Raw genomic sequence first — 27,750 nt, forward strand, 5'->3', positions numbered from 1 at the left:
TTATCTAGATACCCAGGGTTGTACCTGTACACTCCCATCAACTTTTCCAACTTCTTAATTTAGGGTGTTATTTTAGGACTAATTAAGAAGCATATGAACTCAGGTAGTATTTATCCCTATCTGCTCGTTCCCCACTCTAACTGAGGTTTCCTGAAAATCTGGGTAGTTGCCAGAAGTTGGAGGGTTATATACCTCCTAGAATAGAATCCTCTTAAGCGAGCTTTCTTTAATATTCCATCGAGGGTGAATTGGTATTGACTAACTTTTGCCTTCCATTTTTTTCTTCCTATAACGTTCCATCTTCTGAAGTTGTAAAGTAATTAGTCTCACTAGGCTTCAATAGGGGCGCTATATGATGTATATGGTCCCCTTTATTTATATACACACAAAATTGAGAACTTCCCGAATTAATGTGAGAAAAAATCTGGAGTGTTCAAAGACTAATAGTTTTTTTTTTTTTTTTTTTTTTTTTTTTTTTTTTTTTTTTTTTTTTTTTTTTTTTTTTTTTTTTTTGGCGCATCAACAGCTGAGGTCATTAGCGCCCGGAGCTTTTTCCAGTGCACTGCCGGCCTCCGGACAGTGTTCTCTCGTTACAGACAACACTGTCCATCACCGGACAGTGAGCTGTAAGAAGCTCCTAGGAAGAGAAAATCTAAGGGTCAGCTGCTGGATTCGAACCCGGGACCTCCGCGTGGGAGTCCAGTATGCTAACCTCATAGCTAATCCGTTCCCTACTAATAGTTTCTTAGATTCTATTCATAATCATAAAATGTATTATTCATAATGTTAATAATAACAATAATTCTAGGTCAATGTTCAACATACACCTTCCAGGATTGGAATAATTTTTGGAACTGTTATCGTATTGTTGGACTGGACAGTAATTACTTGCTCATACAAATATTATCACATCACAAACAAATTTAATTGTACTCCCAAATTTACATATCATGGAAGTGTTATTGAAACATTATTGTTTGCAGGGATTATTAACAGTAGTTTACTTTGGCCATACTGTCTAAATGTTTACGATTGGTATTAACTAATTATGTTATAAACATAATTACGGTTATATCTAAGCTTTCATGCAGATTCAGAATTAAGTAATTATGTCGCAAGTTTTTCATCTCATTACTTTGACTGAGTGACGAAGCAAATGACTGAGTGAAATGAGGGAGGTATATTTACACCTGCAGAGCAATTGGAAACGGAATAATGCCGTTGGTTTAACGGTATGAAGAAGTTTGGTCATACCCAGTTAATCGTGTCACTTAACTCTGGTTGTTTCTTTTCGGCGCCTTATAATTAGTTCCTACGATTTTATTTTCTGCAATCTTGAGTGATTAATTGTATGGATAAAGGGGTCCATCATAACATTCATTTTGTATTTTTTTTTATTTAATTTGTTTATTTATTTTGCAACTGTACGCAGTATAATAAGCAAAAGAGATGAGCGATAAGGGATGGCGCAAATACACATGCATGCATCTACATGTGTGTACATACACTCACGCGCACTTGCATGTGCGCCAAGCGACGTGAGTGGAGTGAACGACAACCATCCAGTGATGGAAGCCGTTAGTTCGCCAGATTGGCAAGCTTACGCAGCAACCATCCTAGGAGGTTGGTGTTATATGTTGAGATGGTCGCGTGGCCAACGCCGCTTCAGTCTGCGCTATGGATTTGAAGGAAGTGTTGTAGTAGACATGTTGTGGATCAGAGGGTTGTAATGATTGTGTATATTTGAGAGGAGTTTTGTGTATCGAAATTGGGCTATTTCAGAGACGAGAGGAATATTTAGAGTGTATAGTATGATTGGAGACGTAGAATGGAGCGTTAACTTTTGTTCTTAGAATTTTTGATTGTAAGATCTGAAGTCGGTTGATGTTTGATTTTTTGGCACTTCCGTAGAGCTGTATTCCGTACGTCCATATTGGGATAAGTAGAGCGGTATACAGTGATTGTTTGTTCGTCAGGGTCAGTTTTGATCGTTTGTCGAGTAGCCTTTTCAACATTTTATACCTCAGATTGAGGTCAATTCGTTTGAGTCTCGTGTGGGGGTCCCATTTTATATTTTTAAGTGAGAATTGATGTGTTGACAAATTTATCACCAAAACTTAGCTGGTCTGTGAATACAGTCTACAGTTTACACTGTTTGGTCCCAATTAGGAAAAGCGTAAAAAATTGACCCTCTTCATTTCTATTTTCAACTAAAAGTGACCCTCTTCATTTCTATTTTTCAACTAAAAGATCCATCAATACGTTAAGGAAAGCTTAGCCGGAAGTAGTTTCCAGAATTCACAAGGAAAAGTGGCTTTCCTGGTGGCTAATCATTATTATTAATATTAATGAGAAAGTATTTAACCAATACTTTGCCGGGAGAGCTTTTGAATTTGTTCCAAACTTTTGGTTACTAATAAATGAACTTTTGTTGGTTAAAGCTAACCTGTATTAAAAAAAGTAACTTTTTGGCCCCACATAACTTTAAAAAATAAATTAATGTACTACTCTTTGCATTATAACTTCATTATAGCAATGAAATAGGAATGAAACAACAGAAAGCATAACGTGTAATTAATGCTAGCTGTGACTAGAAACTTTAGTTTGTGTGGTGGAACTCAATGAAAAACCTCACAACTCGAAGACTTACATTCACAAGGACCGACTTTATTCCGCTCTCATTTCCTAGACGCGAAAAAACCTCCAATACAATTATTTCCCCTTCTTCCAGCTTATAATCAATTTCCACTTTTCCTGCTTTTATTTGATTTTTTTTTTTGTTGTACTTGACTGTACCTTGTTGCTTTTTTACATTTCGATTCTAACTTATTTTCTACTTTCATCATAATTTCATATAACCTTAGATAGCTGAAGTTAATTAGAAGAGTTTTAGCAATCAAAATGAATGAATTAAGTGATACTTTTTTCTTAAATCCATTTTGAAGATATAAATTGTTGAGGGCCTTTTTTTACATTAAAGCTAATTTCCTATTATTCTTCGTGCATGAAGTTCGTTGGGACTGATATAGTAAATGAACAACACGCCAAAACTGAACAATCCATTACTTTCAGAGAGAAATTTATCCTTGGAGAAGAACTGTCCAACCTTTAAATAAGAAGACACCCAAATGGAGGTGGCCCTTAAATTAATAGAAAATGTGCCTCCTTACTTCGCTGTCTCCTGAAAAGTGTACCTTTTCCAAATGTCCAGGAAGGTAACTATGTTTCATTTTACAGTATCCGTCTATTAGGAAAATGTCCTTATATAATGATAGCAGGGAAAGTTTAAACAAATTTATTATTATTGTTTTTTCATGGTCATTAGCGCCCCTAGAGCTATGTTCTTTTCTTGGACTAGGATGGCACATGTCTCTCCACCCGATTAGCGTCCAACCAATATCTAATCCAGTGAGGCATGGCGGAGCCCCGGATAATCCCACCTAGGTCCACACTTCCCTTCATAAGTTATCGGTCCAGTCGACAAGAGGGAGTGCTATTGTTATTATTATTGTTTTTGTTTTTTTAATGATTTAAGGCGCGTCAACATCTATGGTTATTGGCGCCCGGAGCTTTTTTCAGTGCACTGCCGGCCTCCGGACTGTGTTCTCTCGTTGCAGACAGTGAGCTGTAAGATGCTCTTAGGTTGAGAAAATCTAAAGGTCAGCAGCTGGATTCGAAACGTGTATCTCTGGTGGAAAATTAATATCGAAAACCGTTCACCGAAAACCGATAAAATTGTTACTTTGATCTTAAATATCTCGACTAATATTAGGGATACCGAAACGGGGTTAACGTCACTTTTCACAGTTCTTTATGTGGTTTTCATAATTATTGTCAAACCAGTGGTCCTTATGAAACCCCAACCGGGCTTTAGGCCATAACTCCGCCAAAAATAAAGATACAGCATCGAGGTTGAAAAATTTGAAAGCTAGACTAAAAAAAACATATAGTTTACTTCGTGGGTTTTTTCGAAATTCCGCTTTCCTAAAAAGTTATTAGCGATTGGTGCGTTTTAAATGGATCACCCTGTATATATTTTTAATGATTTAAGGCCCGTCAACATCTGAGGTTATTAGCGCCCGGAGCTTTTATTATTATTATATTTATTTCATAAAATCGTACGTCATAAAATTAATGCTATATAATAAAAAAACTGAAAGATTTTTTCTGGTAACTCATAGCTTGCAAACATTTACAAAAATGTAATACTAAATACAAAAATAAAAATGGCTAAAGAAGTGAATATTTAGTGCATGGGACTCTAATGAAACTCCCGCGTTGAGTCTGGATGCGTGCTCTTTCTTTTCCTAGGAGCATCTTACCCCCTCACTTCCTGGTGATGGACAGTGGTTCCTGTAATGAGAAAGCTCCATCCGGAGTCCTTAAGGGCACTTAAAATGGCTCAGGCCACTAGCAACCCAGGTATCAACTACCATAAATTAAAGTACAAACATTATATAGAGTAAAGCAAATTAGGTGGACGGTGGGCACTAGCAAAAATACTTTACTATTAAAATCCCACATTAACCATTAAATTAAATCCAAGGCCTAGACTGCTAATCGAACTCAGGAACCACAGCTTTATGAGCCCCGCCTCTAACCGCTCGGCTACCGTGGCACCTTACAATCTTATATATAATATGTATATACTATTTTGTATAAATAATTTGCCCATTTTCCTCAGCCACCCCTATAAGTTTCTCAAACTTAACTTACTTAACTTAATATAACTTCACAAATTTAACAAGTAACAATACTTAAGTTTATAAATTACTCTACAGTATTAAATTAAGCGCTAAATTTGCTGATAAAGAAGTATAATTTTTATAGTATTTTGTAAGAATTTATTACATCTAAAAGAAAGATGTTCCCATACGCAACTTGGTTTAGAGCTGTAAAATAAATTGAAAGATTATTTCAACAGTAACAAAAAATATATTTAAAAAAAGGGGGTTAGTTTTTTAACTTTTTTTTTATATGAGTTTTAAATTCATTTGAATTTAATAGCAACATGTTTATTTGAATTTGAACTATAACCGCCTAAATTTAAAACAAAAAAAAAGAAGGAATATCGATATAAATAAAACTCGATACTAAAATAAATCAAGAATCTATTTTCCAAAATTAATCGAACACAATGCGCATGCTTTAGAGCCGGGCTCTACCCGTTGCATTCTATCTATCTCGTTTCTGAACTCAGAATATCTCTGTCACTCTCATACGGTGGTACAGCCGAGGGAGGCTGGCTAAGATCAGATCTACCCCCTCTTCGCCAGTACTACCCTGGTATCCAGTTCGGTGGTATAGCCCAGCTTGTGCGCGATTAAAATATATATTAATAAACAAATTTAATACTAATTTTAGTTAATATTTTATCGTCTAATTGGTTCGATTTAATAAAATACAAATAAATAAATTTTTGATAAGACAAAAATTACTTTTTTGTTGTTGGTTTATTAGTAAATTTAAGAATATTTAGTAGTGTTTAATATGTGATAGTGTGTTTATAAAAGCGAAAAAAGTATTTAAGGTAATTATTTACAATCTTTATTAGTAATAAAAATCACAAACATTAATCTACCTACAGTTAACGCATATCAATGCTACTTTAATGTTTTTTTTTTAGCTTTATATTCACACTTCGCTTAACAACATTATTTGAACCAGGAAAACTTCCAAATTATCTCTAGTAAAACAGTAATATATTTATTAGGCATCTAACTAAAAATATATCAGTTTTCTAGACAGTTGGTTTTGAAAAGTAGGCCTGTGTCGGTGTTATTTTTATAACAGCCTTTGCAAGAGGTTATCATTTTTAGATTTATTTTTTTTTTATTCTTTTTTAGTAAAATTAAAATAATTTTTGGACAAGTGTATAAAAGCTTATTATTTTGCCTATTTTCGCTGGTCTATAATTCTGATAATAGGAAGGATAGAATTTAAACAGTTGTATTTTCATTATAATAACAATAAGATTTTTAATATCTATAAATCTTTTTTTCACTTTTACAAGATACTAAAAGCTGAAATAGAGGAGCACATGGCTCCTGTTGCAATGAGTATTTATTTATTTTTATACTTCTTATCTTTCCTACTTCTTTTATTACCTCTCACCACCACTCACTCCACCCATGTCAAGCTCCTCTTTAAATCAAATTAATTACATAATAAACATCTGTCACATGGTATCTAATTAATTTATCAAAAATTTAGTAATTATAAAATTGTATTATTAATGATTCGGAAGATTGTTTTCAAAATGTGTGCGATTCATACTTTCTCAAATTGCTAAATTGAAAATGATTCCTTGTAACCGATACCATAAATTTGGTAGAGAATTTTTTTTTTTTAATTCGTCTTTACTTAATCTTAATGTTCAAAGATTTTAGCGAAATTTATTTTATTAAAACACATCTTCTATTTTAAATAAGGTTAATACTTATTGGTCTTATTATTTTTGGAGGGTGATTGATTCATCTAAGAGGGAAAAGAAATTATTGCCAAGTTCAATCTTATTTATTTATGTTTTGCCAAGCTTTCGACTCGAAATCTTTAGGGCTTTTGTTAATTTAATTAATTGCACACAACTATTGATTAAATTTTTAAACCATATTTTAACATTTTTTGTTTTGTTTTTGAGGTTGCGACTGTTTAGGTGTATAGATTTCAAAAATCTTTTTCTTTTATACAATCAAAAACCCATATGCATTTTTAAATTATTAAGAAATTCTGAAGATTATCTTGTCGCAAAGTTAAAAGCTTAACTTGTAGAAAATTAAGGCCAAAACCAGGAATGTACCCTGTAGCAAAATTCTTTAGCAGTTCTCGCTCCTAACCGCTCGGCGGTGCCGCAAGTAAAAACTGGATGTTTTAAATAATTAATTGGAAATACTTAGTTTAACCATCTCTTCCAGTTTTCTGGACAATCGTTTTTGGATAAGTAAGTTATTATTGAGATTACATTGTTAGCCGAAAATATCGTACTGTAACAAATAATCTGTTTAGAAAATCTATTTAGGGGGCGTTGGGTCCATTTTTTCTGAAATTGGTTTTTAAAAGTAAAACGGTAAAAAAAGAAGAATAAATCATAATCCTTGCACAAGGGTGGTTCGAAAAACTGTGAAGCGTTCTACATTTCCTCCCAACCGTACAAAATACCGATTGGTATTTGAGCGTAAAGTGCGTCTAGAAAAAAAGAAGTAAAAACTACGTTTTCCTTCAATACGTAAGTTCTTGGCTCTGCGAGGCGTAGGATGACCCAGATTGAAGTGAGAGGACCTCATATAGAAAGCATTTAAAGAAAGCATTCCAGGACTAGAAAAGAAGAAATAGGAAAGTAAATGGTCAGCTGAAGTAAATCCTGATTGAAATGAGATGACGAAGTATTGAAAATTTTTGGTTAAGCATTCAGAACTGGAAACAAAGAAATGATGAAAACCTTTCTTTTATGCAATCAAAACCCATACGCATTGTTAAATTATCAACAGAAAATCTGAAGATTATCTTGTCGCAAAGTTAATAGCTTAACTTAGAATATTAAGGCCAAGACCGGGGAATGTACTCTGTAGCAAAATTCTTTAGCGGTCCTTTCCCGTAACCACTTGACTGTACCGCGAGTAAAAAGTGAATATTTTAAATAAGTTATAAAGGAAGATTACCCTGTATTTTAAAGAAAATTTGGGAATTTTATCCTTAATAGAAAAAGAGAAAAAAAAAATTGACAAAGTTGAATGTTTTTCAACGTTACTCTATTTCGTGCAGTTTTTGACGATCAACTCTTAAGATTATGGTTGAAGTGGTATGATGGCTTTAAGGTTTGAAATTTGTTTCAGAAATGCCATAAAATTGGTTTTACTAGAATCATGTGTTAGGTTTTTAATAAAATATCAATTAGTATAAGAATAATAAACGTTGAATTCTCACTGCAATAGCTGAAAATATCATTCGTTATGAAAACCAATCATATTATTACTAGTTTCTAAATCATAAATTATGTTAAATTATATTTTATACACAAATATTTTAAATTATTCACAAAAAAACTAATGTAAATAAACCTTTATTCCTGAAGGGACATATGCATGGTAAAACCCTTGATTTATTTTCTGTATTTGAAAAATAATAAATTTATAAAATTTTTATATTTTAAAGAATTTTTAGATTTTTTAATGAAATGAGGTGATGTGGTGGATAAATACATCTGTTTTCTCTAACAAAACATCCCCCCCAAAAAAAGAATGTAACAGAAAGTAAAAAGAAATGTTTTTCGAATGATAGCTGGCGTAGACAGGGAGATAAAAGGAAACTAAAGATAGAAAAGCAGCAAGAAATTTACTAGAATGTTTCTGGCATGCAGAAAATGGTGGCTGCTGAAAGATGCCTTTACTTTGTCAAGGAATTTCAACAAACAAAGCAGAATCCCAAATCAATTGCTCATATATCTTTGTTAACAAGTTTAGTAGGTAAAATAAATGTGTTTTGAATGTACTCTGTGGAAAATGGATGTATGGAATTCCTAAATCTTTAAAACTGTAGAAAGCAATAGATCAATCACTTTAATAAAAAAGAAAATTCTAATGTAAAATATTTAATAGATCTTTCATAGTTCAATTTACTATTTTTCTTTGCAAGGATCCCAACTTCATTAAACGAGTATCTTCCATTCTTTACGAACTGGACTAAACTTGATTTCAGCTTTGCAGATATCGGCTAGTATTTGTGGCGGTTTATTCTTTATCCATGCCACTCCTCTTTCTACTTTACTGACCCCCCTTTAGGGAAATATGCGATCGGCCAGAGCTCTACTTTCCTAAAGTATCTTAATCTGGTTTCCACTCTAAGAGACTTATCACAGTTAGTACCTAATCCATTACACAATTGAGTGATTTTTTTGTTATTTTTTATTTATTTATTAAAGCGCATCAACATCTAAAAACAGTGGTGCCCACCTATTTACTATTTGAGCGTTGTCTTTATTATTATTTTAATTAAACTTACGAAGATATTGGCGCTCTTAACTTCGTTTGTACAATGCCGGCCTGTGAAATTAGTTCTCTTGTTGCTGGCAATCTGTCCTTCATTGATCTCGGTGCTGTAAAAGAAAGGACCTAGAAAGGAGAATTTTTACAGCAATCAACTGGACTCATATCCGAAAATCTTGCGTTCTGAATCTAGTTTACAAATACCGCAGAGATAAACGCTTCCTTAAAAAGTCTTGGAAGATTTATTTTTCGTTCTTTGGCTCATTTCATTCATCTTTAAGAAGTTTTGTTGGGCATTTAAATGCTAATCTCTTTCTCTCTTGAAGTGAGAGGCTCTTTTTGACTTCAACAACAATTTCAGTAGCCAGGGAAAACCGGTAAACAGTAAGCTAGATTAGCGTTTTATGTTCACAAAAATTAAACCGCTTATCATTGTACACCCTGATCGAAAAGATTTAATTACTAATTGACGAAAACTATTTCAGGAAGCTGTAATGCATATTAATTAACTAACTGAATTATTTTTCTTAATTCTAAAAAAGAAAAAGAAAGTCCAAAGTTGATTACACAAAGTGCTGAAAGCAAGGATTTCAATTAAAATGAGACTTTTCAGTATATTTTCCAGGTTTTTGCGATTCTCTTGAAAATACTATTTTCACTTCTGTATACAGAGTATACTCACTCCACAGTAATATATATATATTTAAATTTATTTCGTTATTTACAATCTGTATACTATAATATACAATAAGTAAGTAGGGAGAATGAAGGATAAATGGATGCGTGAAATGCAGGAGGGAAGAAACTGCCCAGCACTCTCTACAGGTTATGATTTTTAGGCCTTCAGACTGCGAGGAAGTCGCGGGGCCACTGGTGATTCAGTCTGCAAGGAGGATTGTCAGAGGAGGCGAGATACTGTACAAGAGGATTTGAGCAATTAGAGAGAGCAGTATGGAATTTTTGATATTTAGTCTTGGCGAGATGGTGTATGAAAGGGAGGTTGAGGTCGTTGTGAAGAGTGAGGTTAGCCACGTAGAAAGGAGCGTCAGCTATCTGTCAGAGGAGTTTTGACTGAAATGTTTGTACTGTCCGTATGTTTGTAGGTTTGGCTGAACCCCACAGCTCTTGTCCGTAAGTCCACCATAGGTTTGAGAGTAGTATTGTATATTAAGCGTTTGAGTTCAATGGGTAATTTGGAGCGTCGTCCAAGTAGTCTGTACAGAAGTTTTGCCTGTTTTGTCATTGCTCGTCTTTTAAGTCTAGTGTGTGGGTTCCACGTGAGTCGTTTGTCTATGTAGAGCCCAAGGTAGCACACCAGATCTGTACAAGGAAGAGGATTGCTGTTGTAGAGGACAGGTGGACAGGAGCCTCGCCGTAGAGTAAACATGGCATTCATGTTTACTATTGTTCATTTTAATCTTCCACTTCTTGGCCCAGGATTCTATTGTATGTAAGAGTGTCTGTAACTTGTATGAAGCTGATGAAGGATGTGTACTTGTAGCTAGTATGGCTGTGTCGTCTGCATATGTACAGAGTAGTGTAGAGGGTTGTACAGGTATGTCTGATGTGTATACTGTGTAGAGAACTTGGCCAAATTATACCACAATGATATAGATTAATGATTTTATTTACCATACGATTCAAACGAAATTTAATAAATATTTATAAAGGAAGTGGAACCTAACTACTCGTATATTTTAATATTAATCTACAATTAAGGATTAATCAAATTAAGGATTAATTGTATGAATAATGGATTAAGTAGCCAAGTGGCGTAGAGCGATTGGTGGTGTTACTAGCTAAGTACTTAAGTGACTGCTGTGTACCAAATCTCTTCGATTGAGCGGAAGATGCCAGTAATTGGTATCCCTGTCACTACTTCCACTCTACCTGGTTTTTACCAAAAGCAGATTTTTTTTTTTTACTTTGTTTTGAAATATAATTTCAAGACGCTACATTGTGCCACAAAAACGAAAATACATTAATCTAACATTTAGGGGCGTATTTGGTGTATTGGTTATAAGATTGGACTAATAAGTTGGGAGATCCTCATTTTGTGTCCAAGCGAGTTGCTACTTTTTATTTAATTGGCTAAAAGTAAAATAAATAAATTATGAATTTCCAACATGACACTTTGGTCAAGGTAATTGAACGTTAAGCTTCGCCTGAAAAATATAGATAATTACTTTTCTTAATTACTGTCTTTGATAAAAATAAACGTTTGTCAATTTTACCGGAATTAAAGAAAAGTAGTATTGGTAGCCTTAGTTAAGTTTGTTCTTTTCACGTTCTTGAGGAGTTGACAAAGTATTTACAACTTCTTTATGAATTTGTAACTAAGAAAAGAAAATTTACTATTGAAAAGGTGGAAAAAATTATTTCTTTTTTTTTTCTTATGATGAATAAACTATAAACTATACAAAAAAAATTTCCTTTTAATGCACCAAACAAATATTTAAGAAATCTCAATGTAATTACTAAATAAATTAAAGTCAAAAATACTAAGTCAACATAATATTGTATGACTATAACATTTACCGTCAGTGATAATCGACTAAGCATAATTTAGTGATAAGAATAAAGAAGTAGTCATGACTAATTTCGCTGAACATAGAAAGTGTTTTAGTTTTTCCTGAGAAAAAATTTGAGATTCAGGAAATATTTTGCTAATGGTTGTCCTTGCACTTAGAGAATATTTTATGAATAATAATCAAGTATTTTTATTGATTAATCCACTTAAATTTTTTCCCCATGGATTCAATTGGCTAAGTATATTGTAACTTCAATGGTTGATGTACGTAATTGGTTGACAAGTAGATAAGAGATAAATTCACAAGAAATTTGGTCGGCAAAATCTTTAGTTTTCTCTTGCTGGCGATAAAATAATTGCCATTACATGGGAATGCGAGCTTTCAGGTTCTTCAAATAAAAAAACAATATTTTTATCAATTAGTAACATGAAAAAGCATGTTAAAAATATGCTATAAAGTAATAAATACAATAAATTCAACATTGGTTCTTTGTTTGGATACCACCAACGCTTTTATTCCTGCGGATTGATTAAAACCCGTCATGCTGTTAAATAATTTTTTACTTTTTGATATTGCAACTTTTTTCTGCGTTTTTTTAAATTTTTATTTTAAATCAACCCACACTTAATGCTCTTGAAATTTACGTTGTGCTGCACAAATCCTGCCATTTTTATTTATTTATTTTGTTTTTAGGAATGTTGAACTAGTAATATTTCAGAAATTAAATACAAAATTGAATAAATTAATTTTGACTAATTTCTATTCTAATGACTAAATTAACTGTAGCCCGACAAAGACCAAATTGTGTATTGTAAACAAAATTATGAATTTAGTGATTTAAGTCGAATGAACATTTTTATTTAGAAAAAATAAAAAATACTAAGTCAACATAAAATTTTATTACTAAATATTCAACCGTTAGTGACAATCGACTGTGCCTAATTTAGTGATAAGAGTAAAGGAGTAATTAAACTAAGGATTCAAGATTGGCGAGGAAACGGTCAAATAAAAACAACAACTCGTCTATTTGCCAACGTTTCGACTAATATATTGTCTTCTTCAGGGCCTGGATATTACAAATACTAAAATACAAACAATTTAGAGATTCAGTAACACAGAAAATCATTTAAAAAAACAGTAATATAAAAATAAAATAAAATAAAAAATACAATTAATTCTTTATAATTATTGAGAACTTACGTGGCTATGCGGGTTGGTTGAGTTACAGAAACTAAGAGCCAGAACTGGAGAACAGGTATACAGGGTGAACCAGTAAGTATTGTCAATAGGCCTACTGTGTGTAGAACATCTAAAGTGGAGTTCAATGACGTATTGGCCAACTTCATATTTTCCTCTGTTTTTGAGTGACGTCACCTTAGAGTTTTTTTCTAAAATCATTACTTTTTTCCAATAAAAATGTCAAATATTTCAGTTTAGATTTTTTTTTTTTTTTTTTTATTATGTGCATAAGTAACCTTAGACTACCTTATTTTAAGACAATCTACTTTAAAAATTGACACAGCTCCATCTACAAGAGTTTAATGAATTAAACAACACAATTAAATATCACTGCTGTATGCTCGTGAACACGTTTTCTTGCAAAACAAACGCAATTTCTCATACGAAGATAAAAGGAATCCTGGAAAATGATATACCGTTTGAAAGCTCATTAGACAAGGAAACTTTTGTAAAAAGTGCCAGCACCTAGGTCTGAAAATGATCACATAAGAGCCTAATGAGTTTTCTTAAAAATTTCGATTACTTTTATTTTTCCAGCATTCGAAGGAAGATTGAGGCTGTTTGGAGAATAATTTATGCTTCAAAATGGTGTTAATTTTTAGGAAATTTATCTGTCTTTCTAACTATGTCATCAGAATCGAATTCGGACTAAAACTTTCTGAGTAATAACATTTTTATTGGAAAAAAGTAATGATTTTAGAAAAAAACTCAAAGGTGACGTCACTCAAAAACAGAGGAAAATATGAAGTTGGCTAATACGTCATTGAACTCCACTTTAGATGTACTACACGCAGTAGGCCTATTGACAATACAGGTTCACCCTGTATATAAACAGATATAGCGGGACTTACACGGGAATTTTGGTAATGACAATGGGGCAAATACAATAGAGTAATTACAATGTTCAATTTTGACAAAAGAGTAACTAAAATAGATATTGGGAAATTTCTTTTGATATAAAACAAACAGGAAAAACTAAAAACCCTTATGAACTAAATAACAAACGTACCAAATGATTAGAAGCAAATTTAAAAAACGCAGCAATAATTATGTACAAAATTTGGATATCTATTTATTTTTTAATGATAAAATTGTAGCAGTTGGCTAAATTCGAGTCCTAAAGTTAACTGTGTTGTTCTGTTTCACTATGTGGCACATTTCTAGAAAATTTCGTTTGTACTGGTTTTTTTCCCTATCGAGTACTGTCACATTCTGGAAGTCAAAGTGGTGTTTTTTGTTAATATGGTGTCTAAATAAGGTGTTTTTATTTGACCGATTCCTCGCCAATCTTGAGTTCAATAATTTATGGTCACGAAACCTAGATATTCATATTCGTAAAGAAGTAATCATGACTAATTTTGCCTTTCATTGATTTTGTCGATCATAACTGTGAGGACTACAGAAAGATTAAATTGTGGAATGTGTGCATCCCAATTTCTTCTTGAAACATGAGTTCAAATACTAAGTAAACGGAATATCCAAAAGAATCCTTCCCATAAAAACGTAATTGCAAAAACTAACTTAAATGTTCGTTCCTTTCAAACATAAATATCTTAAATACAAACGTGATGTATTTACTTCAACATTTGAAGTTTTAAGCTTGACGGCAACTTAGAAGCTGTACTCTACTTCCAACTGAGATGAACATGTCCAAAAGAAGGGATAGGTGCCAAGAACTGTTTAAAACAAACCTAACAAGCATATTATAGCTGAAATCTGTACTTGATCAGTTTGTAAAGTGAAATTGTTTTCTGTGTTAGCAAGCTGAATACCAGCCAGATAGATCTTCCAACTCTAGTCCTTCTTATTCATACCTTAACGACGCTGATGAACAAGAAAAATTTAAATAGTTATACAATAAACCCAATAGCAGACAAAAAAGATTGTTAAATCAAGTTTCTAATAATAGGCCTAGATTAAATTGCTTTAAATTCATTTTTATAACAATTTTACAGTAAAATAGCACAATTAAATAAAAATAGAAGAATAAGCCTTGGATCAGACCCCCTTGGCATTATTTTAAATATTTCAATGCTACCAATTAGTGAAGTAATTCCCCGTGAAGAAATCACCTGCGGTATTATTTACATGTATGCCAGCTTATTTTAAATATAGATATATTTTTTTAATAAATCTTTGATAATAGTAGAAAAAAATTACTTTCTAGATTGTAGCTTTCATATTTCCGGATTTAACCGACCAATTTCTTTAAACAAGTTACCAAGTAAGCTGTCCTGGTTTCTTCATATGAACCGTTATAAGAGTCAGTGGCTGCTTGTGCTTACATTGCATGATGGTACAAACCCTAATCTAAAATTAAATGCAAAATGTTGTAATATATCGTCCAAAGTTTATTGAAAGCACTGAATATATCAATAAAATGTAGACGGTGATTAAAGAATTGACAGTTTAGATTACTATTTTTAATTACTTACTGTTTTATATTGATGTTGCTGTAGTTGGACTGTGTTCGAAATTTAGATTCTATCATTCGACAGACACCTAACCTGTCCACCTTTTGTGATTTTTAATTTTCGTCCTTACAATGACCTACATTATAAATAGAGTGCAGAGGGTGACTCGATCTACTACGCTGACCAAAACCCGCGACCAACACAAGGTACAGCTTCCAATGATTTTGTGTATGTAAATGTGTGTAAGTTAGCTGTAAAGTGTACATATGCAAATGGTGGGTGTTTGTGTGGTGTGTAATGTTAATTGATTGTGGTTACACAAAAACGGAAATACAACTACCTTACGTATATTGTTACAACCAGTAGAAGAATAGTTCCGAGTTGTTACACAAGGATATCCACAGAACTCTAGATGTGGCTACTCCATTTCGCTTTCTCTTCGACAGTTTTGTTTATAATTAACTATGTTTATGAGTTATTTTAAATTTTAATTTTTCCTTGTTGCATGAAGTAAAAAATAATAATTTAAGTTTAATTTATTCCCATACTAGACTGAAATGACAAGAAACTAACCAACGCTACAAACTTCTCGCCAGACTACTTGACAAACGTTCGAAACTTACCCTACATAACAAAAGACTCTTATATCTACTGTTACTGCGACCTATTTGGTAATACGGCATCGAAGTATGGGGATCGACTAAGCGTTCCAACTCTCTACGCCTCCAGACATTACAGTCAAAAATTCTTCGAAAACTTCTTAACGCTCCGTTCTATGTATCTAACCTCACTATCCATAATGACCTCAAAATCCCCTTTCATTACAGATCTCGCTAACACTCGTTTTCTCAAATTTCATTCCTCTACAGCAGCTCATCCTAACCCTCTCATAGAACACCTATCTTTCTCCACATTACCAGGTAGTAATCCTCTAAGGAGATTGAAGAGAAGATGGCCTCGTGATCTTCTCTTGTCGTGAGAGCAAAGCACGTTACTGGAGTGACATCACTGGGTGCCTTCTCCATTCATGATTTTCTTTTATTTCTTTTTTCTTTTACCATATTTGCTTGTTGCAACAACTGTTGCAGTGGTAAATTACAATAAAAGATTAAAAAAAAAGAAGTTTAATTTTACTATTCAGCAGTTGTTTAGCATTGATTTAAAGCTATAAGGAGCTTCACGTTTTCTAAAATGCGAAAAACACTTAAGATATTGGTCTGAATCATTTGGTCCACTGCTCATCCTACTGTATCAGAAAAAAGATAAAAGATCTTTCTCTCCAACTAGTATCCTGAAAGAGATTTATCCTCACCTTCTCGCTGTCCTTTACTCTTCTTTAACCTTTCATACTTCCAGAACTTTAGCTAGTAAGGACCTCTTCAAACTATTTGGACTCAGAAGGTCTAAGTATACTCCTCCAGAATTTGTCAGACTTATAGCTCTTTTTATAAATATGATCGAATTTCTTTCCATTTCTCTTGACTTTTTACTTGCTAGTTTGAATAATAAGTTTATTGATGGTAAAAAAACCCTATCAATATCAGATAAATATTTTTGTAGTAAAAAAGAAATGGTAGGAACTTACTACATTTCGAGGAGCTAATTTATACATTTTATACCTTAAAATGCCCTAAATATAAAAATTAGCCACAAAAAAATTATTCAAATAGAAACTTTGGATCTAAATACGATCAAGTTTTCAGAAAATAGTTGGAGAAATCTTCGAAAAAAGAAATGGGAAAAATTTATTCAGAAAAGTGGTAACACCGGTTTTAGAATTTTCAGCAAACTCTTTCGAGTAGTTGGTGTTATCAACACTTTTAACTCTTTTATTACGTAAAAGACAAAACTGTACATTACATCGAAATGATACTTGAGCAGGGAAAATAACCAGAATTATTATTCAGAATTTTTTTTTAATCCAATCATCCAGAAACACTGCTTTGCTATAATCAGTGATAGCCAAAGTGCCCTTATAAAAATAACTAACGTGAGAAACTATTTTGAAAATAATTTTATAATTAATGACATTTTAGATGCGGTGAGTTTGTTACAGGAAAACGGGATTACAGTAAATTTTGGTTGGGTAAAGGGACACTGTGGTTTGAAGAACAATGAAATTGTGGACTCACTTGCAAAAGATGCAACAGTTAACGGTGAGAGAATAGACTACATTTCCTTGCCAATAGAAGATTTAAAAAGAATTTTAGGGAAGTTGGTAGTGCAAAAATGGCAAGAGAAGTATAGTAGCGGTATTAAAGGCAATTTTTATAAATCTATGCACTCATTTCTTAAAAAAACAGTGTGGTTTAAGGGCTTAAGTGTGGATAAAAAGGTGGTCACGATGGTAAGTCGTCTAAGAGCCAATCATGCAGTCTGTAAGGCCTACATGAATAGATTGGGGCTGTGTCCTTCCCCTCTATGTGAACAATGTCAACAGAATGAAGATTTTAGGCACATTACCATGACATGTAATAAGTATTCACGGGATAGAAACATCTTTTTCAATAAAATATTAAAATATTTAGAGTGTCCTTTCAATTACGAAAGTATTATATTTTCAGATAATTTAGTAGTTCTACAAGAACTAATAACTTTTTTAGGTGTTTATAAATATAAGAATGATTAATTTATTGTCGATGTCCGTTTATATCTAGTCACAGTTTCCTTGTAGGTTTAAGTCTAATGGGTTGGAGGAATATCGAGTACTCCACCCTTATAAAGTATTCTTATGTGTGCGTATGTATGTGTGTGTGAGTGTTATAAAGCATATACGGTTTTGTATGAGTGTATTATATAATTTGCATGTACATATATTATTTTTTACCGGTATGACTGTATTTATTTGAATGAAAGTATTTATTGCAGTGGCTGTATAGTAATAGTGTAGATTTAGAATTAGAATCCTTAGTGTGCATAATTGGTACGATTGAGCGCGAGGGGGGACCAATACCGGCCAGGGGTGGCAACTTTTGGTCGTGTAGGAATAATAAGTGGCTATGGCTTAACAGCTAATGCCAAAAAAAGGGGGGGGGGAAATCCAATCATCCAGATTAAGTTCTCATAATAGTGGTAGTCAAAACAAAGGATGTCAAGTTTAAAAAATAAAAAAATTGAATAAAATTATCTTTTAAGAAAATCTATAAAAGTGTAAAATCAATTTAGTAAAGGAGCGCTTTTATTCGTGAATTTTAAATTTTTTTGGAATTTTAGCATCATATCTGAACTTCTTTTATCCATGCGTTATTCTCAAAACAGCACACTACACCAAAATGGAACTTCGGAGCGAAGTTTGTTCCGCCCATCTCTCAGAAATGCTCTTCTTAGATGGAGAGATGTTAGAATAAAAATTGTAGACAAATAAGAGTAAATTGTGTATTTACAGTTTCAAGTAAATCGTTTGATTTATTTTTATGAGAATGAAAAATTTGCTAAGTCAAGTTGTGCGATTTCGTTTGCTAAGTTCTAGTCTATTCCAAACGAAATTTATTTCAGCATCCTACAACTTTTAGTTTGTTGTATTAATTTGTTCACACACACACACTCGAAATAGAAAATTTGATTGAAATATTTTTCTTCTTTTTTTTGGTTTTTTTTTTTGGCATTGGCTTTCGCCATACAGCCAGAATCGTCTATGTATACAGCCAGCTTCGTCTAGGTGCTTATCACTAGAATATCACTCACTCTCCATTCTTACTTATAAATACATTCGCTTCACTCATTCATCCCTCTACTATATACAACTACTTACATAAACTACAGCTAATGGATGGATAAGTACTCTATATTCCTGCCATCCTTATAGCTTAACCGAAATTAAAATCACATAATCCTTCTCTAATCATTTTCTTGCATTCATTCCGATCGGCTATAACTTTTAAATACATTCATATTTCTCTGCTAGAGGCGCCGAGGTAGCCGAGCGGTAAGAGGCGAGACCTGCGAAGCTAATTTGTATTGTGGTACTGGGTTCAATTCCCGGTCTTAAGCCTTGGATTTTGTTTAAAGGTTAATAAAAGAAATTTATAGTAAAGTATGTTTGCTAGTCGCCTCCGTCCACGACACCAAATTGGTTAGTTGGACGTTAAGCCCCGCCTGAAAAAATAGGCAATTACTTTACTTATTTCTCTGCTAGATTTAAGCACATAGATGTTGGAGGAGAATATTATGTCTTCGTAGCGAAATGATGCATCTAAATACCTGTATATGTCGTCAAACATTCGTTTCCTTTCTACTACATAACGTGGACATATCATTATTATATGTTTGAAATCCTCCTCCTCATTGCAATCTACGCAAATACTTTTCTTACTTTATTGATTAGTTTTTATTTATCGATTTACAATTAATTTTATTTATAAATTTGCGATTTAAAATGAAGACAAATGCTTAGCTTGCAGAAAGTATTGTCGTGTTTGAGAACTGTTATTTTATTTCAATGCTTTGGAATATTTTTTACTGAATCCAAGTGAATTTTGCTTGATGTGCTTTAAAATAAAATGGTGCATTGTCTTGGCAGTCATAAAAAAAATAAAAAAGTAAAAACGTTTTATTTCATTTTTACAAAACTGATAACAAAAATTTATGATTTTAAATTTTCTTCCAAACAATGAATACAAAACAAACAAAAGGTTCATATTAAATTGCATTAAGCTCTGCTACACTCGAGTGTAATTGCATTGTGCTGTTTGAATCAAAGTGTAGAGGACTTGGCCGGTTGTATAAATTGTATGTATGATATACAATACACATTTTACATTAGGCAGTAAATAAAGGCCTATATCGGCCACGCAGTGATCTGTTGTAATAACAACCAGTCCAGATATATCTAGCCCTTTTGAGGTACAATATTAATTAATATTAATGGCGTAGCCAATTTTATAATATCCAATAAAAATGATTGATCATTCAAATAACAAATAACTTTTGGTTTCCCAATAATTTTTGTTGGCTATTTGGGAACATTAATATTTCTTTATTTCAGTATTCAATATACGATAAAAGAATCTCATAAGTAAATATTTACGACTTAAATACTTCCGAGTCCAAGAACTTTTTCTTTACAATAATTTTTGATTCTGGAAATTGTTTTTAAAGAAAAGTGATAGGCATTGTCGGTAAATGGGTTTTGGACAAAAAAAATAATTGAAGTGACGGACAGAATAAAGTTTGAGCTTTCTACTTTTCGTTTTTTGTTTTATGCTGTTCACACAAAATTCACGCTAAAAATAGTTTTTAGGATCTTGAAATAAGCATTTAAATATTTGTCTTTATTAATTCCTTGCAAAAGAGGACGCAACAAGCAGTGGATTATGTTCTTGATATATTGAAAGCAAAAAAAAAAGAAAAAAGAAGCCTTTCATCACTTTATTGTGAATAGAAAATTACATTAAAATTTTTGTATTAAAAAGTTTTCGAAATTGTTATTTAATCACAAAATAATTGATCGACAAGAAGTCTTTGATGTACAATTAATGAACTTTTGTCGAGATATATATACGAGTATTTTTTTTCATTACCTAAAGTAATTAATTGAATTGGAAGTACTGGTCAGGCGATGCTCTCACTTTTGTTGCTTTATTAAAAACAAAGGTGAAAATGTAAAATGAAAACTAGCTCGTTTTCCTCTTACTACTTCTGCTCTCCTTCAAAGTGAAAATGTTCTCCTTTGGAATCCAATTTTATCATCCATAATATTCATTACAAGGTTAGTGGAAATATTTATTTTTAATCGAAATTAGAAACTAGAAATAGGAAATAGAAAGAAAGATACCTTTATTACACATGTCCCTTAAGAGCAACAAAAATAAATAAAATTTACATGATAAACACAAAAAAAAACTCTCGGTTAAAATAGTAAAATATAAAATAAAATCTACACAGCTGTTCACAAAAAATTATTTACAATAAATACTTTCACAACTAGAAAACAACAAAATAAATAAAATAAACTATTTCCTCATAAATTCCTGAAATAAATTGTCATAAAATAAAAATCTAAAATTAAAAATTGTTTTCCTGTTCGTAAGGTCCGTTGGTAGGTCGTTCCACAGTCAGAAAAAAGAATTCTGATAGATAGCAGTCCTGTAAGTTGGTATGTACAGTCTGGTGTGGACAGTCCTTGTAGTCCGTAAGTCCAGTACACCCTTAGCAGTAAACATGTCAAACAGATAACGTGGAGTCTGCGTCCTAAAGAACTGGTACAGAAAATTGCCTTTAAAAAACGCACTTCTGATAGGAATACAATATATATTTAAGAAAGTAAGCTAATATTTCTCGCCTGGAGGCTAGCTTCTAGTAATCACTGCATCCAAGTAATTTTGCGTCGATATCTTACGCTGATTCTGTGAAACTTAAAAACAGGGATCTCCAAATTGTCTAGTCCACATTGGATGCAGTAATTTAGAAAATTAAATGTTTAATGGTTGATGTTTCTTAAGGAAATGAAAAGAAAGTGTTTTTTTCTCTTTGTTTTTTGTTGTTAGGCGGTTTGGTATATCTCATGGGCCGTGGTTTGATGGAGTAGTAGATTGTAGATAGATGAATAGTTGATTGCGCTGTTTCTGTTGATTTTAAGTCTCAAACACAGTCCTAAAAAAAGTAAAAGAATACTATGACAGGCTTTTGTCAATATCCTGAAAGTAATTAGAAAACAATTAGATAATAACTTGAAAGCACAAACCTGCCGCATGCTCTAATTCATAGACTCTCTTTTTCTCAAGAGAAAAGAAGAATTTCCATCCACCATTGTGCTGCAGAAGATATTGTAATATGATCCTCGAGAATAACAATGTTTTCATTAATGTTATTATGCGCTGAAGCAGCCACAGGCAAACTCGATTGCAAGAGATATACTATATCACAAATGATGGAGATTTGAATAGCGTGGTAGTTGAAAACTGATGAATATGCTTCCTATATCAACCTTTTCTGACGCTTTCCCATTACTTGCAAGACCAAGTTAACTGACAGAAAACAAATAATATTATTAGAATTACTTGAATGTTCTTGTTTTCAATCAAAATACAATTTATATAAATGGGAAGTTGTTTATCGCCAACTTCTAGAATAAATTTCAGTAAAAGTTTTAAACATAAGTGGTCGATATTTTTTCTGCCTTAAACAAATACAAGTGAAACACTGTATTTATTGCCTAAAAGAATGGGAAACTTGTAATTAAATATTGATCGGTTATTATCTCGTAATAACTTATTAAAAGTCCAATTGGAAATTTTTTGGTTTAATTTAACAAAACTTTGGAAATAAAATATTGCTCTAGAAGAAAATATGAAATATTCAATTGCCGTATCCTTCAAGAAAACTTCTAGAAACGATGTAACCTTATTTTGTAGAGTGATACGGGTGAAGGATTTTTATAAGAACAGTTTACAGCTTGTTATGGATTTTAAAACAGATCTAACCAACAGGGAAGATCTACGTATTAGTTGTTGCTGATAATTTAATGGATACAAACCTAACTTATAGTTAGGTGGTAGCGACGCGTGCGATATTTTAGTCTTTTAGAAGGATTTTTTTTTTAGGATACTGAGGGAAAATAGTCGGGACTATTTTCCTATCAGAAGGAAAATGGCCGATGGCTTTCTTAAACAAATCAAATAAAAAGAATGGCCGGTGAAATTTGGTGTAATGTACAACAGTTTTTCATTATTTTATTAATTTTTCTGAAAAAAAACAACCTCTTGAGGATTGTAAGGATTTGGAATGCGTGAATAAAGGACAAAACAATTTGAATTCTCGGATGAACAACAAACTTTGCAGACATAACTTCAAAGTGGTTTAATGATGCAGCATGTAAGTTAAAAAGCAGGTAAACCTTCGCTAAAATAAAGTCCTGCTTACCGGACTATCTAAATTTATAAGACTATAATAAAAAGGTATCATTATTTCTGAGACTTGAACCATTTTATTACGGTTATAAATAAATTCCAAAAAAGTTAGAAGTGGTGCGAACCATTCACCTACAGTAAAGTATTTTTTTAAAAACTGTTTGGGCGCAAAAAAATACTTAAAGATTGCAAAAAAATTTTCAGCAAAATAACCCTCAACTGTTTTCCTTCAAATTTGAAATTTCATTTAAGTATTTAATTCTTCTTGATGGAAGAACAGCTGATAAGAATCTTCATCATTCTTCAAGATACTTTAGAGGAAAACTGAACTCCCCACTGTGCCAGAGATGTCTAACAAAGCTCTAGAAGCACAAAGCACAAAGTCCAGTTGGCCGAAGATTAAAATTGTGAACTTTTTCTCGTTTTTGATTTTTACTGCTTCCTTTCATTCACACATACACACCAACCAATTTTAGAAAATAACTCTTTTCGGACTCGTGGAAAATGGTTGTTTCTGGTTAAAATGTAATAAAAATCGAGAATCTACAAGATCGTAATGCCAATGGCAAAAAGTTAAAAAGTGAAAACAAATGATAAGAAATGTATTCGAATAAGTTAAATTAATAAGACAATAAGTACGACATAAAAGAAACCTCAGTTTTTTTAGTTAATGTACAAAGTATTAAAGTATATATCAACTTCAGTTTTATCTATTTTCATCTTGTAGCCTTGGAACGTACTTTTCATTATGTTTTGAATGTGAGGCTGGACAGATGGACCACTCAACACTGATGGGTTGGCCAGATAAGATCTCCAATCTTTTTTTTTTTTTATCACGTCCTCATCCACCACACGTTCATATTAGGACTTCTAGCTGACCACTTCCTTCTCTGATTTGGTGATAAAGCTACTATTGTCACAATGAGATTTATTTAGTCTATTGTTTTCGTAATAATGGAAGATCGTACACCAAAAATGATGCAAATAGAGTAGAGAGGATTTGGCGGTTCTGGCGCACCTAAAATACAAAATGGCGGCCATCCCCTCCCCTCCCAACCCCCTCCCCTAACCCAACCCCCACCCCTCCTTATTGACCAATCATCGATTTCGACGAGGGTTTAAGCCACGCCCCCTACCCCCACCCCACCTTATTGACCAATCATCGAACTCGACGAGGGCTTTAGGCCACGCCCCTTCCCCCACCTTACCCTTCTTAATCGACCAATCAGCGAATTCGATGACACCTCTTTTACCCCCACTGCTACCCCCACCCTTCTTAATAGACCAATCAGCGTATTCGACGACATCCCTTTACCCCCACCCAAGCCCTACTCCTATCACATGACACCTACCTTTACCCCCTCCACTCCCACCACCTCTAGGTCGTCGTATTCGTTGGCCTCCTAAGCTCCTCCTACAAGATGGCGTCTCTTCTAACAGCTGTAGTACACAAGATGGCGGACCTCGTCCCAGCTGTAGACCACAAGATGGCGGACCTCGTACCAGCCGATGAAACATACCTCCACCCCCCCCTCGCCCATTGATAGACAGGAGGGTGAATTTTTTTATTTTAATTATTTTTACTTACCTGGGATTCGATCCTACAACCTTCGTGCTGGTAGACACGTCATCTGCACCAGTCGGCCACAGTGGTAGTCTCGCTTACTCTAGTTTTGAATGTTCTCTTATGTTTTAACTTGGAATTATTTTTTTAAAAAATCTAACCCCCCTCACCAAGAATTTTTTTTTAAATTTAAATTACCCCCACTATCACAAAAATATTGAACTTAAATAAAAATGGATAACCTCACATTAGGTAATAGAAAAATTATTTACTTACCCCCCTCCACCTGGACTGCTTCTGCTGCTGATGACGCGACCTACACTCACTGAAAACTAAACCCGAACTGACATTTGGACTGCGATACTAGCTATTACTAGCATTAACCCCCCACCACAATTACGTCACACTCTAACTAGCCAATAGAATTGCATCTTTTTTTCCAAATGATTACCTCACTGGACAGGTCTCTGTAGCAAGCCCCCCTTTCCCTTCCACAGCTTTTATCGTACCTGTTAGTTTATATATATATGCCAACAGCTGTTTTTTAACTAAGAAAAATAATTTACACTGCTAACATAATCATCTGCGCATGCATATAACCACTGCTGTTTAAATAGCAATATGTTTTACACTGCTAACCTAATCAACTGCGCATGCGTAAACCTTGGTCAATTGTACCAGCTGTTTTAAATAAGAAAATAATTTACACTGCTAACTTAATCAACTGCGCATGCGTAAACTACAGTCAATTGTACCAGCTGTTTTAAATAAGAAAATAATTGACACTGCTAACTTAATCAACTGCGCATGCGTAAACTACAGTCAATTGTGTGATACCTTAATACAGCAGGCAGTTGCAATATCGATTATTCCTATCGATTATCACATTGACTATATGTATTGATTAATATCGATTTATTTCTTAATTCAAGTAATATATATAACCACTGCTATTTAAATAAGAATATGTTTTACACTGCTAACTTAATCATCTGCGCATGCGCAAACTCCAGTAAATTGTGTGAGATCTTAATACAGAAGGCAATTGCACCCAAATACATATGCGCTGCATTTATTAATTTTTTTTTTTTGAAAAATTAAATAAAATTTGAACTTATTATGACGCAACTTGTTGCAACCTTAACTAATTACCATATCTTCCGTTTACATACAAACCTGTATGATCATATCGTTGTAGTCTCAATATGATGACTCATATATTATTTCCGTTTTATTTATATTTTTGAATCAATATAGAAAAAATTAAAACATTATGACACAACTTGTTACAACCGTAACTAATTAGCATATATCTTATTATTTCCGTTTACCAACTATACAAACCTGTATGAACATATCGTTATGGTCTCAATAGGATGACACGTATGATTACCTGAACATGCTCCAACAAGTCTGGACATGTAGCCAGCTGCCTCTTTCGCTTTAATCATTTTTTTTGTTATTATGAAGTTAAAAGTAAGTTGAACTTTGAACTTATTAATAAAATATAAATAAGTTTTAATTAACTTTTCTTTATTTATCTCATTATTTGTATATGGCTTAATATTGCTCAACTTGCTTGTCTGAGCATGCCTTGTTTGTATTGGTCAGTAACTAACTGATATCTCCCACCCTTGGGTATGACGTCATTTATAGTTAGCCAATAGCATTTCATGTTTTCACTAATAATCGATTATCATAATCGATTCTTCTGATGCTATAAAAGTCGCTCCGAATTCTGCTGCGGTCATAAAGTGTTTAGTGTTCTTAGTGTCAACAGTTTTTCCAGCATCCTGCCTTCTTTAAACTGTAAGTACTTATTTTTATTAATTTTTTACAAATATATAAATATATATTCGTATTATTTCACTTTTTTTAGTATTTCATTTTTTCTAAGTTTTCAATTTTTAATTTCATTTTAAATAGTTAATTTTACTTCTTGTGTATATTTCTTTAGTAATTTAATCTTAGTCTAGTTTATATTCTTTATTCATTTTTATTCTTAATTTTTACATTCGCGTTTTATAAATATATATATATATATTTGTATTTATTTTGTGTTTTAACAATTTAATAATAATAATGGAGTGTCAGTATTGTGCAAAAATATTTTTACGGGGGGACTATAAGGAACGTCATGAACGTGCTTGCGCCGCAAATGAGCAATCTCGCCAATGTCCAAATTGTAGAGAAAGGTATTCTTCTCGAAAAACGATGCTTGCTCATTTGCGTCGCTGCGGTACTGAAACACCAGTCATGGCAAAACGAGCCCGTATTGAGGCAGCTCAAGGCCATTTGTATGAAGTGGAGTCAGCCTTTGGGAGGACTCTTCGAACTTTTTTCCTTCCAAGTAGAGAGGATTTGGCGGTTCTGGCGCACCTAAAATACAAAATGGCGGCCATCCCCTCCCCTCCCAACCCCCTCCCCTAACCCAACCCCCACCCCTCCTTATTGACCAGTCATCGATTTCGACGAGGGTTTAAGCCACGCCCCCTACCCCCACCCCACCTTATTGACCAATCATCGAACTCGACGAGGGCTTTAGGCCACGCCCCTTCCCCCACCTTACCCTTCTTAATCGACCAATCAGCGAATTCGATGACACCTCTTTTACCCCCACTGCTACCCCCACCCTTCTTAATAGACCAATCAGCGTATTCGACGACATCCCTTTACCCCCACCCAAGCCCTACTCCTATCACATGACACCTACCTTTACCCCCTCCACTCCCACCACCTCTAGGTCGTCGTATTCGTTGGCCTCCTAAGCTCCTCCTACAAGATGGCGTCTCTTCTAACAGCTGTAGTACACAAGATGGCGGACCTCGTCCCAGCTGTAGACCACAAGATGGCGGACCTCGTACCAGCCGATGAAACATACCTCCACCCCCCCCTCGCCCATTGATAGACAGGAGGGTGAATTTTTTTATTTTAATTATTTTTACTTACCTGGGATTCGATCCTACAACCTTCGTGCTGGTAGACACGTCATCTGCACCAGTCGGCCACAGTGGTAGTCTCGCTTACTCTAGTTTTGAATGTTCTCTTATGTTTTAACTTGGAATTATTTTTTTAAAAAATCTAACCCCCCTCACCAAGAATTTTTTTTTAAATTTAAATTACCCCCACTATCACAAAAATATTGAACTTAAATAAAAATGGATAACCTCACAT

At 33.3% G+C, this 27,750-nt stretch overlaps 1 protein-coding gene across 1 annotated transcript in view; it reads left to right on the forward strand.

The window, feature by feature from the left end:
* The first annotated feature begins 5,263 nt into the window (after positions 1–5,263).
* Positions 5,264–27,750, forward strand: part of Neto (Neuropilin and tolloid-like) — a 428,343-nt gene continuing 405,856 nt past the window's right edge. The window contains exon 1 of the mRNA XM_074130381.1: positions 5,264–5,530. The gene's annotated coding sequence lies outside the window, so the exon portion shown is untranslated. The remainder of the gene's footprint in view (positions 5,531–27,750) is intronic.

Source organism: Rhodnius prolixus, unplaced genomic scaffold (assembly GCF_049639745.1).
Source record: "Rhodnius prolixus isolate KJV_2025 unplaced genomic scaffold, Rpr scaffold_4, whole genome shotgun sequence".
NCBI classification, from domain to species: Eukaryota; Metazoa; Arthropoda; class Insecta; order Hemiptera; family Reduviidae; genus Rhodnius; species Rhodnius prolixus.